We start from the raw sequence: 12,285 nt of genomic DNA on the forward strand, positions 1-12,285 counted from the left end.
TCTTCAAGGCCTCCTGAACATGTTTCAGCCTCTGTTCCCTCTGCAAAGGCAAGATGAGTTCTGCAACCTTACCCTTGTAACGTGAATCAAGAACGGTTGCCAGCCAGTCAACTTGATACCATGAATCCTAGGGTCCTTTTGTAGGCTTTGCAGAATCAGGGAGGCCATGCAGCATAAGTTTGCAGAGACATTTGATTTTGAGTCCTCCGGGTCACTAAGGATCACATGATCCATAATTACCTCTTCCCAGCCACGTACAACTCTTTGGGTTTCTGGGAACTGAAAACCATCCCTTGAAGACTGCTACTGAGTGTTATCCTCTACATCCATGCTGACACAATTCTCCTCCTCCTCCTCTTCTTCCTGTGTGTTTGGCGGGCCTGCAGGAATGCTATGCGGATAAAGAGGGCCTTGAAAGGAAAGGAAGTCCTCCTCTTCCTTCCACGTTCTGCCTCAAGTGCCCTGTCCATGATTTCACCAAGTGTGTGCTCCAGCAGGAAGACTAGAGGGACAGTGTCACTGATACATGCATTGTTGATGCTCACCATCCTTGTGGCCTCCTCAAATGGTGACAGGACAGTGCATGCATCCTTGATCAGTAGCCACTGGCGTGGTAAAAAGAAGCCAAGCTCCCCTGACCTTGTTCTGGTGCCATACTCTGACAGGTACTCATTGATGGCCCTCTGGTGTGTGTGCAGCCACTGCAGCATTGCCAACATTGAGTTCCACCTGGTGGGCATGTCACAAATGAGGCGGTTGATGGGCAGGTTGCATTCCCTTTGAATGTCAGCCAGCCAAGCACTGGCATTGTATGACCGGCGGAAATGACCACAGACTTTTCTGGCGTGACTCAGGAGATCCTGTAAGCCTGGGTACCTGCTCAAGAAACACTTCACCACCAAATTCAGGACATGTGTCAAACGTGGAACATGGGTCAAGTGTCCCTGTCGGAGGGCGGAGGGAGGGTTGGTGCCATTGTCGCATACAACCATTTCTGGCTGAAGCTGGTGTGGCATCAACCACCTCTGAGCCTGCCCCTGCAGAGCTGACAGAATCTCTGCCTCAGTGTGGCTCCTGTCCCCTAGACAGACAAACTCAATCACCGCATGGCATCTTTAAGCCTGACTGCTTGCGTAGCCTCTTGAACACTTACGGAGCACCGCTGGTTCAGAGGTCAAATCTGCAGAAGAGGCCATAGAGGAACAAGAAGAGGAGGAGGTGGAGGAGAAAGCTGTGGCAGAATCACCACTAGTATTTTGGAGGCATTGTGGCGGAACAAGCTCCAACAACACTGAGCCCTGTCCTGCATCCTTCCCAGCTGCCAGCAGAGTTACCCAGTGCACCGTGAAGAAAAGGTAATGTCCCGACTAGGGATGAGCCGAACACCCCCCTGTTCGGTTCGCACCAGAACCTGCGAACAGACCTAAACTTCGTGTGAACTTTAGAACCCTATTAAAGTCTATGGGACTCGAACGTTCACAATCTAAAGTGCTCATTTTAAAGGGTAATATGCAAGTTACTGTCCTAAAAAGTGTTTGGGGACCCGGGTCCTGCCCCAGGGGACATGGATCAATGCAAAAAAAAGTTTTAAAAACGGCCGTTTTTTCAGGAGCAGTGATTTTAATAATGATTAAAGTGAAACAATAAAAGTGTAATATTCCTTTAAATTTCGTAGCTGGGGGGTATCTATAGTATGCCTGTGAAGGGGCGCATGTTTCTGGTGCTTAGAACTGTCGCTGCACAAAGTGTCATTTGTGCAGGAAAAAAAGTCTTTTAAAATCACTTGCGGCTAAATTGTCGGGTCTCCGTAATACAGAGAACACTCAATGAGTGTTCTCTGTATTAGCCGACAATTCATTCATTCATTGATTAAAAAAAAAAAAAAAAAAGCGTGGGGGTTCCCCTAAATTCAATTACCAGGCCCTTCAGGTCTGACATGGATATTAAGGGGAACCCCGTGACAAATTAAAAAAAAAAATTGACGTGGGGGTCCCCCCAAATATCCATACCAGACCCTTCAGGTCTGATATGGATATTAAGGGGAACCCCACATCAAATTTAAAAAAAAAATTGACGTGGGGGTCCCGCTAAAAATCCATATCAGACCCTTTATCCGAGCACGCAACCTGGCAGGCCGCAGGAAAAGAGGGGGGACGAGAGAGCGGCCCCCCCTTCCTCCTGAACCGTACCAGGCCACATACCCTCAACATTGGGAGGATGCTTTGGGGGTCTGTGACCCCTCAAAGCACCTTGTCCCCATGTTGATAAGGACAAGGGCCTCATCCTCACAACCCTGGCCGTTGGTTGTGAGGGTCTGCGGGCGGGGGGCTTATCAGAATCTGGAAGCCCCCTTTAACAAGGGGACCCCCAGATCCCGCCCCCCCCTGTTTGAAATGGTAAGGGGGTACAAAAGTACCCCTACTATTTCACAAAGAAAGTGTCAAAATGGTTAAATAAGACAAACACTTTTGAAAAATTCCTTTATTAAAAATGAAAAAAAAAAAAAAAAAGATTCCAGCGGTGCTAATCCACTCTTGCTATCCAGCGACGGATCTCCGGGGTCCAGCGATGGATGATCATATCCAGCGACGGGGGAATCTCTCAGTCCAGCGCTGTCCATACATCCTTCTTCTGTCTCCTCTCCGGAGACAATGCAGAGAGCACAGCGCTGACGTTTCTTATATTGGGAGGGCGGGGCCACCCGTCACCTGACCCCGCCCCTCTGATGCTGCAGAGGGAAGCCAGGGGTTCCCCAGTGACGTGTGGATGACCCCGCCCCCTCTGATGTAACGCAGGTTTCCGTTACATCAGAGGGGGCGGGGTCACCCACACGTCACTGGGGAACCCCTGGCTTCCCTCTGCAGCGTCAGAGGGGCGGGGTCAGGTGACGGGTGGCCCCGCCCTCCCAATATAAGAAACGTCAGCGCTGTGCTCTCTGCAGTGTCTCCGGAGAGGAGACAGAAGAAGGATGTATGGACAGCGCTGGACTGAGAGATTCCCCCGTCGCTGGATATGATCATCCATCGCTGGACCCCGGAGATCCGTCGCTGGATAGCAAGAGTGGATTAGCACCACTGGAATCTTTTATTTTATTTTTTTTCATTTTTAATAAAGGAATTTTTCAAAAGTGTGTTTGTCTTATTTAACCATTTTGACACTTTCTTTGTGAAATGGTAGGGGTACTTTTGTACCCCCTTACCATTTCAAACAGGGGGGGGCCGGGATCTGGGGGTCCCCTTGTTAAAGGGGGCTTCCAGATTCTGATAAGCCCCCCGCCCGCAGACCCTCACAACCAACGGCCAGGGTTGTGAGGATGAGGCCCTTGTCCTTATCAACATGGGGACAAGGTGCTTTGAGGGGTCACAGACCCCCAAAGCATCCTCCCAATGTTGAGGGTATGTGGCCTGGTACGGTTCAGGAGGGAGGGGGGGCCGCTCTCTCGTCCCCCCTCTTTTCCTGCGGCCTGCCAGGTTGCGTGCTCGGATAAAGGGTCTGATATGGATTTTTAGGGGGACCCCCACGTCAATTTTTTAGAAAAATTTGATGCGGGGTTCCCCTTAATATCCATATCAGACCTGAAGGGTCTGGTATGGATATTTGGGGGGACCACCACGTCAATTTTTTTTAAAAATTTGACACGGGGTTCCCCTTAATATCCATGTCAGACCTGAAGGGCCTGGTAATTGAATTTAGGGGAACCCCCACGCTTTTTTTTTTTTTTTTTTTTTTAATCAATGAATGAATAAATTGTCGGCTAATACAGAGAACACTCATTGAGTGTTCTCTGTATTACGGAGACCCGACAATTTAGCCGCAAGTGATTTTAAAGGACTTTTTTTCCTGCACAAATGACACTTTGTGCAGCGACAGTTCTAAGCACCAGAAACATGCGCCCCTTCACAGGCATACTATAGATACCCCCCAGCTATGAAATTTAAAGGAATATTACACTTTTATTGTTTCACTTTAATCATTATTAAAATCACTGCTCCTGAAAAAACGGCCGTTTTTAAAACTTTTTTTGCATTGATCCATGTCCCCTGGGGCAGGACCCGGGTCCCCAAACACTTTTTAGGACAGTAATCTGCATATTACCCTTTAAAATGAGCACTTTAGATTTTTCCCATAGACTTGTATAGGGTGTTCCGGCTTTTCGAATTTGCTGCGAACAGCCCAAATTGTTCACTGTTCGCTGAACAGGCGAACAGGCAATGTTCGAGTAGAACATGATTTCGACTCGAACTCGAAGCTCATCCCTAGTCCCGACCCATGCCTGCTGGACCATGAGTCCACCTAGGCAAAAACATTGCCTTCCACATGCCGGTAGAGAGTCTGAATGGCCTTCTGTGAAAAGAAATGGTGTTTTGGAACCTGCCACTGAGGTACAGCACATTCCACAATGTCACAAAAGGGGGCTGAGTTTACCAGCTGAAAAAGCAGCAGTTGCAATTCTAGTAATTTGGCCAAGCTAGCATTTAGTCGCTGAGCATGTGGGTGGCTTGGACCAAATTTCTTTTTTACGGTTCAGCAAATGGGGTAGGTAAATTTGCCTGCTAAAATCAATTGGTGGTGTACTGCTAGCTGCAACTTCTTGGGACACCTATTGCTATACATTCATTCCTCTCAGTAAAGCTTTTTGAGAGGGCTGGAGGTATAGTAGGGTTGGAGATCCCAGATGAGGAGCAGGAAGTCCACCATTTTCTTTGATGTGGGTCTTTCAAGTGCTATTGCCAACGGACTGCATGGCAGATCGTCATATGTCTGGTTAAGCATATGGTGTCCAAGTCCTGCTGCTCTGGCCATGCTTGATCCGCTTCAAAAATAGGTTGCCAACAGCAATGGTGAGATCTTCTGCACATGTGTCAAAAAAGGCCCACACCAGGGAACTTTTCAAAGTCAGCTGGAAATCAGAAGCACCCTGCACCTGCAGAGCTCTGCGGTGTGATGCAATAGGGTGGCTGCCCTTAACCCCTTGCCGACCGCCTCACACCGATATATATGTCGGCAAAAGGGCACGTACAGGCATATTAACATAGATGTACGTTGCCCTTTACGACATGCCCGCCGCGAGCTCTGTGAGTGTGATCGCAGGTCCCACGGACTCGATGTCCACAGAGATACCCGCAATCGTCTCACGGAGAGGAAGAACGGGGAAATGCTGATGTAAACAAGCATTTCCCCATTCTTCCTAGTGAGAATTTTGATATTAACTGTTTCATTTCTATTTCTATTCCAGGTTTCCGTTACATCAGAGGGGGCGGGGTCACCCACACGTCACTGGGGAACCCCTGGCTTCCCTCTACAGCGTCAGAGGGGCGGGGTCAGGTGACGGGTGGCCCCGCCCTCCCAATATAAGAAACGTCAGCGCTGTGCTCTCTGCAGTGTCTCCGGAGAGGAGACAGAAGAAGGATGTATGGACAGCGCTGGACTGAGAGATTCCCCCGTCGCTGGATATGATCATCCATCGCTGGACCCCGGAGATCCGTCGCTGGATAGCAAGAGTGGATTAGCACCACTGGAATCTTTTATTTTATTTTTTTTCATTTTTAATAAAGGAATTTTTCAAAAGTGTGTTTGTCTTATTTAACCATTTTGACACTTTCTTTGTGAAATGGTAGGGGTACTTTTGTACCCCCTTACCATTTCAAACAGGGGGGGGCCGGGATCTGGGGGTCCCCTTGTTAAAGGGGGCTTCCAGATTCTGATAAGCCCCCCGCCCGCAGACCCTCACAACCAACGGCCAGGGTTGTGAGGATGAGGCCCTTGTCCTTATCAACATGGGGACAAGGTGCTTTGAGGGGTCACAGACCCCCAAAGCATCCTCCCAATGTTGAGGGTATGTGGCCTGGTACGGTTCAGGAGGGAGGGGGGGCCGCTCTCTCGTCCCCCCTCTTTTCCTGCGGCCTGCCAGGTTGCGTGCTCGGATAAAGGGTCTGATATGGATTTTTAGGGGGACCCCCACGTCAATTTTTTAAAAAAATTTGATGCGGGGTTCCCCTTAATATCCATATCAGACCTGAAGGGTCTGGTATGGATATTTGGGGGGACCACCACGTCAATTTTTTTTAAAAATTTGACACGGGGTTCCCCTTAATATCCATGTCAGACCTGAAGGGCCTGGTAATTGAATTTAGGGGAACCCCCACGCTTTTTTTTTTTTTTTTTTTTTTAATCAATGAATGAATGAATTGTCGGCTAATACAGAGAGCACTCATTGAGTGTTCTCTGTATTACGGAGACCCGACAATTTAGCCGCAAGTGATTTTAAAGGACTTTTTTTCCTGCACAAATGACACTTTGTGCAGCGACAGTTCTAAGCACCAGAAACATGCGCCCCTTCACAGGCATACTATAGATACCCCCCAGCTATGAAATTTAAAGGAATATTACACTTTTATTGTTTCACTTTAATCATTATTAAAATCACTGCTCCTGAAAAAACGGCCGTTTTTAAAACTTTTTTTGCATTGATCCATGTCCCCTGGGGCAGGACCCGGGTCCCCAAACACTTTTTAGGACAGTAATCTGCATATTACCCTTTAAAATGAGCACTTTAGATTTTTCCCATAGACTTGTATAGGGTGTTCCGGCTTTTCGAATTTGCTGCGAACAGCCCAAATTGTTCACTGTTCGCTGAACAGGCGAACAGGCAATGTTCGAGTAGAACATGATTTCGACTCGAACTCGAAGCTCATCCCTAGTCCCGACCCATGCCTGCTGGACCATGAGTCCACCTAGGCAAAAACATTGCCTTCCACATGCCGGTAGAGAGTCTGAATGGCCTTCTGTGAAAAGAAATGGTGTTTTGGAACCTGCCACTGAGGTACAGCACATTCCACAATGTCACAAAAGGGGGCTGAGTTTACCAGCTGAAAAAGCAGCAGTTGCAATTCTAGTAATTTGGCCAAGCTAGCATTTAGTCGCTGAGCATGTGGGTGGCTTGGACCAAATTTCTTTTTTACGGTTCAGCAAATGGGGTAGGTAAATTTGCCTGCTAAAATCAATTGGTGGTGTACTGCTAGCTGCAACTTCTTGGGACACCTATTGCTATACATTCATTCCTCTCAGTAAAGCTTTTTGAGAGGGCTGGAGGTATAGTAGGGTTGGAGATCCCAGATGAGGAGCAGGAAGTCCACCATTTTCTTTGATGTGGGTCTTTCAAGTGCTATTGCCAACGGACTGCATGGCAGATCGTCATATGTCTGGTTAAGCATATGGTGTCCAAGTCCTGCTGCTCTGGCCATGCTTGATCCGCTTCAAAAATAGGTTGCCAACAGCAATGGTGAGATCTTCTGCACATGTGTCAAAAAAGGCCCACACCAGGGAACTTTTCAAAGTCAGCTGGAAATCAGAAGCACCCTGCACCTGCAGAGCTCTGCGGTGTGATGCAATAGGGTGGCTGCCCTTAACCCCTTGCCGACCGCCTCACACCGATATATATGTCGGCAAAAGGGCACGTACAGGCATATTAACATAGATGTACGTTGCCCTTTACGACATGCCCGCCGCGAGCTCTGTGAGTGTGATCGCAGGTCCCGCGGACTCGATGTCCACAGAGATACCCGCAATCGTCTCACGGAGAGGAAGAACGGGGAAATGCTGATGTAAACAAGCATTTCCCCATTCTTCCTAGTGAGAAGACACGGATCACAGCTCCCTGGGATCAGGAGCGGTGATCAGTGTCGTGTCACTCATAGACCACCCCCCCACAGTTAGAACACATCCCTAGGACACACTTAACCCCTGCAGAGCCCCTTACTGGTTAACCCCTGCACTGGCAGTCACACTTACACAGTAATCAGCTAATTTTTAATCGCACTGATCGCTGTATAAATGTGAATGGTCGAAAAACAGAGCCAAAAGTGTCCAATCTGTCCGCCATAATGTCGCAGTCACAATAAAAATTGCAGATCACCACCATTACTAGTAAAATAAAACATTATTAATAAAAATGCCACAAAACTATGCCCTATATTATAGACGCTATAACTTTTGTGCAAACCAATCAATAAATGCCTATAGCAATTTTTTACCAAAAATATGTAGAAGAATACGTATCAGCCTAAACTGAGGAAAAATTTCGCTCTTTTTTTGTTTATAGCGCAAAAAATAAAAACCACAGAGGTGATCAAATACCACCAAAAGAAATCTATATTTGTGGGGAAAAAAAGGACGTCAATTTTTTTTGGGAACCACGTTGCATGCCAGTGCAATTGTCAGTTGAATCTACGCAGTGCCGAATCGCAAAAAACGCTTTGGTCTTTGGCCAGCCAAATGGTCCAGGGCTGAAGTGGTTAAGCTGCCCCCTAGAGGACATCCTGCTTTGTTGGAATTGTGCCTCCTCCTCTGTTCCCTAAGGCACCCAAGTACAGTCAGTGACTTCATCATTCCCTCCCTCCTCGTCACTGGAGCAAACTTTGCCGTATGCTGCAGCTGAGGGAACATGACTGTCCGTTTCTTGTGCTTCGGTGGCACCCCCTCTCTCTAGGCTCATGTTACTTCCCTCCTCCACCCTGGAACCAACATCAGAGCCTTCAAATTGCTGCGCATCCTCCAGCAGCATATACCTGACACTGTGCTCAAATAATTCTGGGGACTCCTACGTGTATATATATGTGAATAGGCCGATTCTGCAGCTGCATTGGAAGTCAAAGTACTCTGAGCCTGGGTGACAGAGGATGAGGAGGATGAGGACGGCTTTGTTATCCACTCTACCGACTCTTCTGCATGTTGTGGCTCAATAACATGGCCAGCAGCAGAAAAAAATGACAAGTGTGCCCCATGGCCACCTGCAGAGGATGCACCATGTCCATGACCATCACCTTTGACTGTAGACACAGAGGCTGCTTGCCCTCTTTTAGTGGCCTGTCAGCATCTGCTGGCCTTCCGGACATGATGTATTTTTTGTTTTGCAACACCACACTACATTGTATTAGATACTGTGTACAGCGCCTGGAGTGTATTAGAAACTGTACACATTGTATTAGATGAAAATGGTAGGTGATACTGCGCCACGGAATCCACAGACTGAATGCAAGTAAAAGGGTTTGTTTTCCCACAAAGTCACTTGCATGATTGTATTTGTTAGTCCATCACTGAAGACCTCACGGACCGTTTTTATGTACTATATGCACATTTTATATTTGATTTATGGACTGTTTAGCGCTGCACCGTCTTTTTTATATTTTAACTTAGGGATTTGAATATTGACCCTTGCTGTTCAGCAGCTCTTATATTTGGGTAATTTTTTTTGCCTTCTTTTTATATGCCCCTGGAATACCTGGAGTTGTTCCTTTGATTTTGGCCTCCTCTATGCATAAAGGTTGTGAAAAAGTCTCACACATGTGGTATCTCCATACTTAAGACACATGGTAGAATGAGTTATGGGGTGTAACGGTAAATATGCCCATGCTGTGTGTGAATGTAAAAAGGAATTCAATAAGCGCAAACAAACCCTATAAAAAGCAACTGAACACTGAGGGTCCAATTATCAAATCCCAATAAAAACATGATAAAAGGCAGTGCAAAGCTAAAACATATGAACATAAGTAAAACAATTAAAATAAAGTTCATAAAGTTCATAGGCAGCAGAACACACGAGCACCAAGAGAGAGTGTCCAAAAAGTGCTTCTATCTATGACCATAAAGGTGAATCTATGCCAAGCCTCCACCAGTAACCTCAATAAGTGGACCCCTAAATTAACAGATAGGTCGCAAGCGCTTTTGCTTCTTAAGGGTAGGTAATGCTGTGTCAGTTGATAACAATTACCACTGAGTGAATACGTTCACTGAACTGAGCTGAGAGGAAGGAAGCACTCTGCGCTCTGCACTCTGCACTCTGCAATCTTCTGAGTGTAATGAACAGGAACTCCGGTTCACAGTGTACATGCAATAAAAAGGAGTATAAAGTGCTCTCTGCAATTCCGTCTGTTTATTTTGATAAAGAATAAAACTTGGCACTACAACCCAGTGCCTGGTATCCGAGCTTGTACAAACAACTCCACATGGATCAGTGATGGCCACCGGTGACATCACCTGATTCCCTTCTGTACATGTTACGTCCCAGGGGGCAGGACAAGAAGCCTTATCACATGTTATATCACCAAGGCAATTCTGCACTCTCCCAGAAACTGCCAGGAAGTGTCCAGAGATTTCAACATCATATAGTAAAAAGTCTGCATCAAGATTGCCTGATGGGACTTTTGTAATGCAAACACAATTTAGTTTTTTTGACATCTAAATCCATATATTGGCTTATGGCATTAAAATTATATCTCTAAGCCACAGATAGATGTCCAAAAATGTAATTATAAAACGTTTTTTTTTAAATTCACCTCCTATATATAAAAAAGCAAATTAAAAAATTAAAATGTCAATCCGCGGCCATCATTGATCTTAAACAAAATACATCCACATTAAATAATAATAACATTATAAGGATCAGAAATGAAACAGTTAATATCAAAATGTAGATTTAAGCCCACCGTTACTAAAACCTTAGTCTCAGTCTTCGTCTGTATCCAATAAGATTACCTGTGGCTTAACTGATGAATAAAATTACCCCCTCTTCAATGTCTTGTGACTCTTTCGATACCCCAAAATTTGAGATCCCTAGGGTCTCTATTATGAAATAATCTAAAGTGCTGAGAGAAATTATGGGTCTTCAATCCTTTTTTAATATTGTTTACATGGTCCCTTATACAAACATAGAGGGGCCTGGAGATCCTGCCAATATATTGCAGACCGCAATCGCATTCAAGCATGTAAACCCCAACTGTAGCACGTTTTTAATTGCTGTATCCTATACTTTTTTATTAGTCACTAAAGCCAAAAAATGCTTTTTAGTATTAACTTTTGAATGCCTGCAAGCAGTACACCACCCACAAGCATAAAAACCAGTGAGAAATTAAAACAATCTATTTTCAGACTGGGTGGGGGGATCAAAGACTTTTGGGGCTAGATGATCATGCAATGAAGGAGCTTTTTTTATAAATAAATTGCGGTCATAAGGGTAACACGGGGCATAACACTTTATCCTGTTTGAGTATGGACCAATTTTTTTGAACAATGTTTTCAAATTTTTTGTTCTGGACATTATAGTCCAACACCATTTTAAAATTAGTCACATTACTATTACATTCCCTATTTTAATAAGATACCAACAGCTGGGGGTTGTACAATGATAAGGGGGTGCTAAAAGTATAAGTGTAACCATAAAGTGCATGTGTTCAATACCACATAATATAAGTGAATAATACTATAATATAATATAATTATAATATTATAGTATTATTCACTTATATTATGCGGTATTGAGCACATACACTTCATGGTTATACTTTTAGTGCCCCCTTATCATTATACACCCCTCATTAGTTCAAGGTTAGCTTATTAGGAACTTGAGGGGAGCAGCTTATATACACTTTTTTAATTTAGCGTGGCGTTCTTTTCCTTTAGATACCAACACCTATCTATCCATGGTTCTCACTCTCTCTATCTCTCCATCAAGTGTAGTTTTATCATACCCCTTCTGCTGAAATCTAGAGTATAGAACTTGAGATTGAGAAACAAAATCCTCTTCACAAGTGCAATTACATCTACGCCTAATGAAGCCTAAGCCTAAACTTATGCTCATATGCTTTAGCGCTGCACTGTCGTTTGTAAGGTTTTTAATTGGGATTTGATAATTTGACCCTTAGTGTTCAGCTGCTTTTTATAGGGTTTGATTGCGCTGATTGAATTCCTTTTTAGATTCATCTATATCAATCAAAATCATGGTGGGATATCACATCTTTTGAGGAATACCTAACAGCTAAACTCATCCCTAGATGTCTTTGGTGGGATTTGTCTCCAAATGATGGTCTATTGGATTAAGAATCTATGAAAGAATGGGGTGATTTTTTTCACCAAAAGGATTTAGAGGTTTTGGCTTGGGGGGCTTGGTGAACATGTGTTTACCAAGCTCCCCCCTTGTAGTACAGTGGATATAGGAAGTGATCGCTCCTATATCCAGTGACAGCTGACACATAGTAAACCACACACACAGTAAACCGTGAGAGTCATTATGTATCAGACTGTCATTTTCTGAATCAATGGAATCTCTATACAGATCCTTCATTCATTCAAGTAAAGTGCTACAGAGTCCTATCTTTGGTCCCTTTCTCTGTCTAAAAAAAAGAGATATAGACCTCTGATATCTCACCAAAGACCCCCCCCCCCCCCCTCCAAAATAAAAAAATAAAAAAAATAACTGTAAAAAAAATGTAAAAAGTAAAAAAAATCTAA

The sequence above is a fragment of the Lithobates pipiens genome, unplaced genomic scaffold (genome assembly GCF_037356315.1).
Source record: "Lithobates pipiens isolate NorthernLeopardFrog02 unplaced genomic scaffold, aLitPip1_a1.2 Scaffold_16, whole genome shotgun sequence".
NCBI classification, from domain to species: Eukaryota; Metazoa; Chordata; class Amphibia; order Anura; family Ranidae; genus Lithobates; species Lithobates pipiens.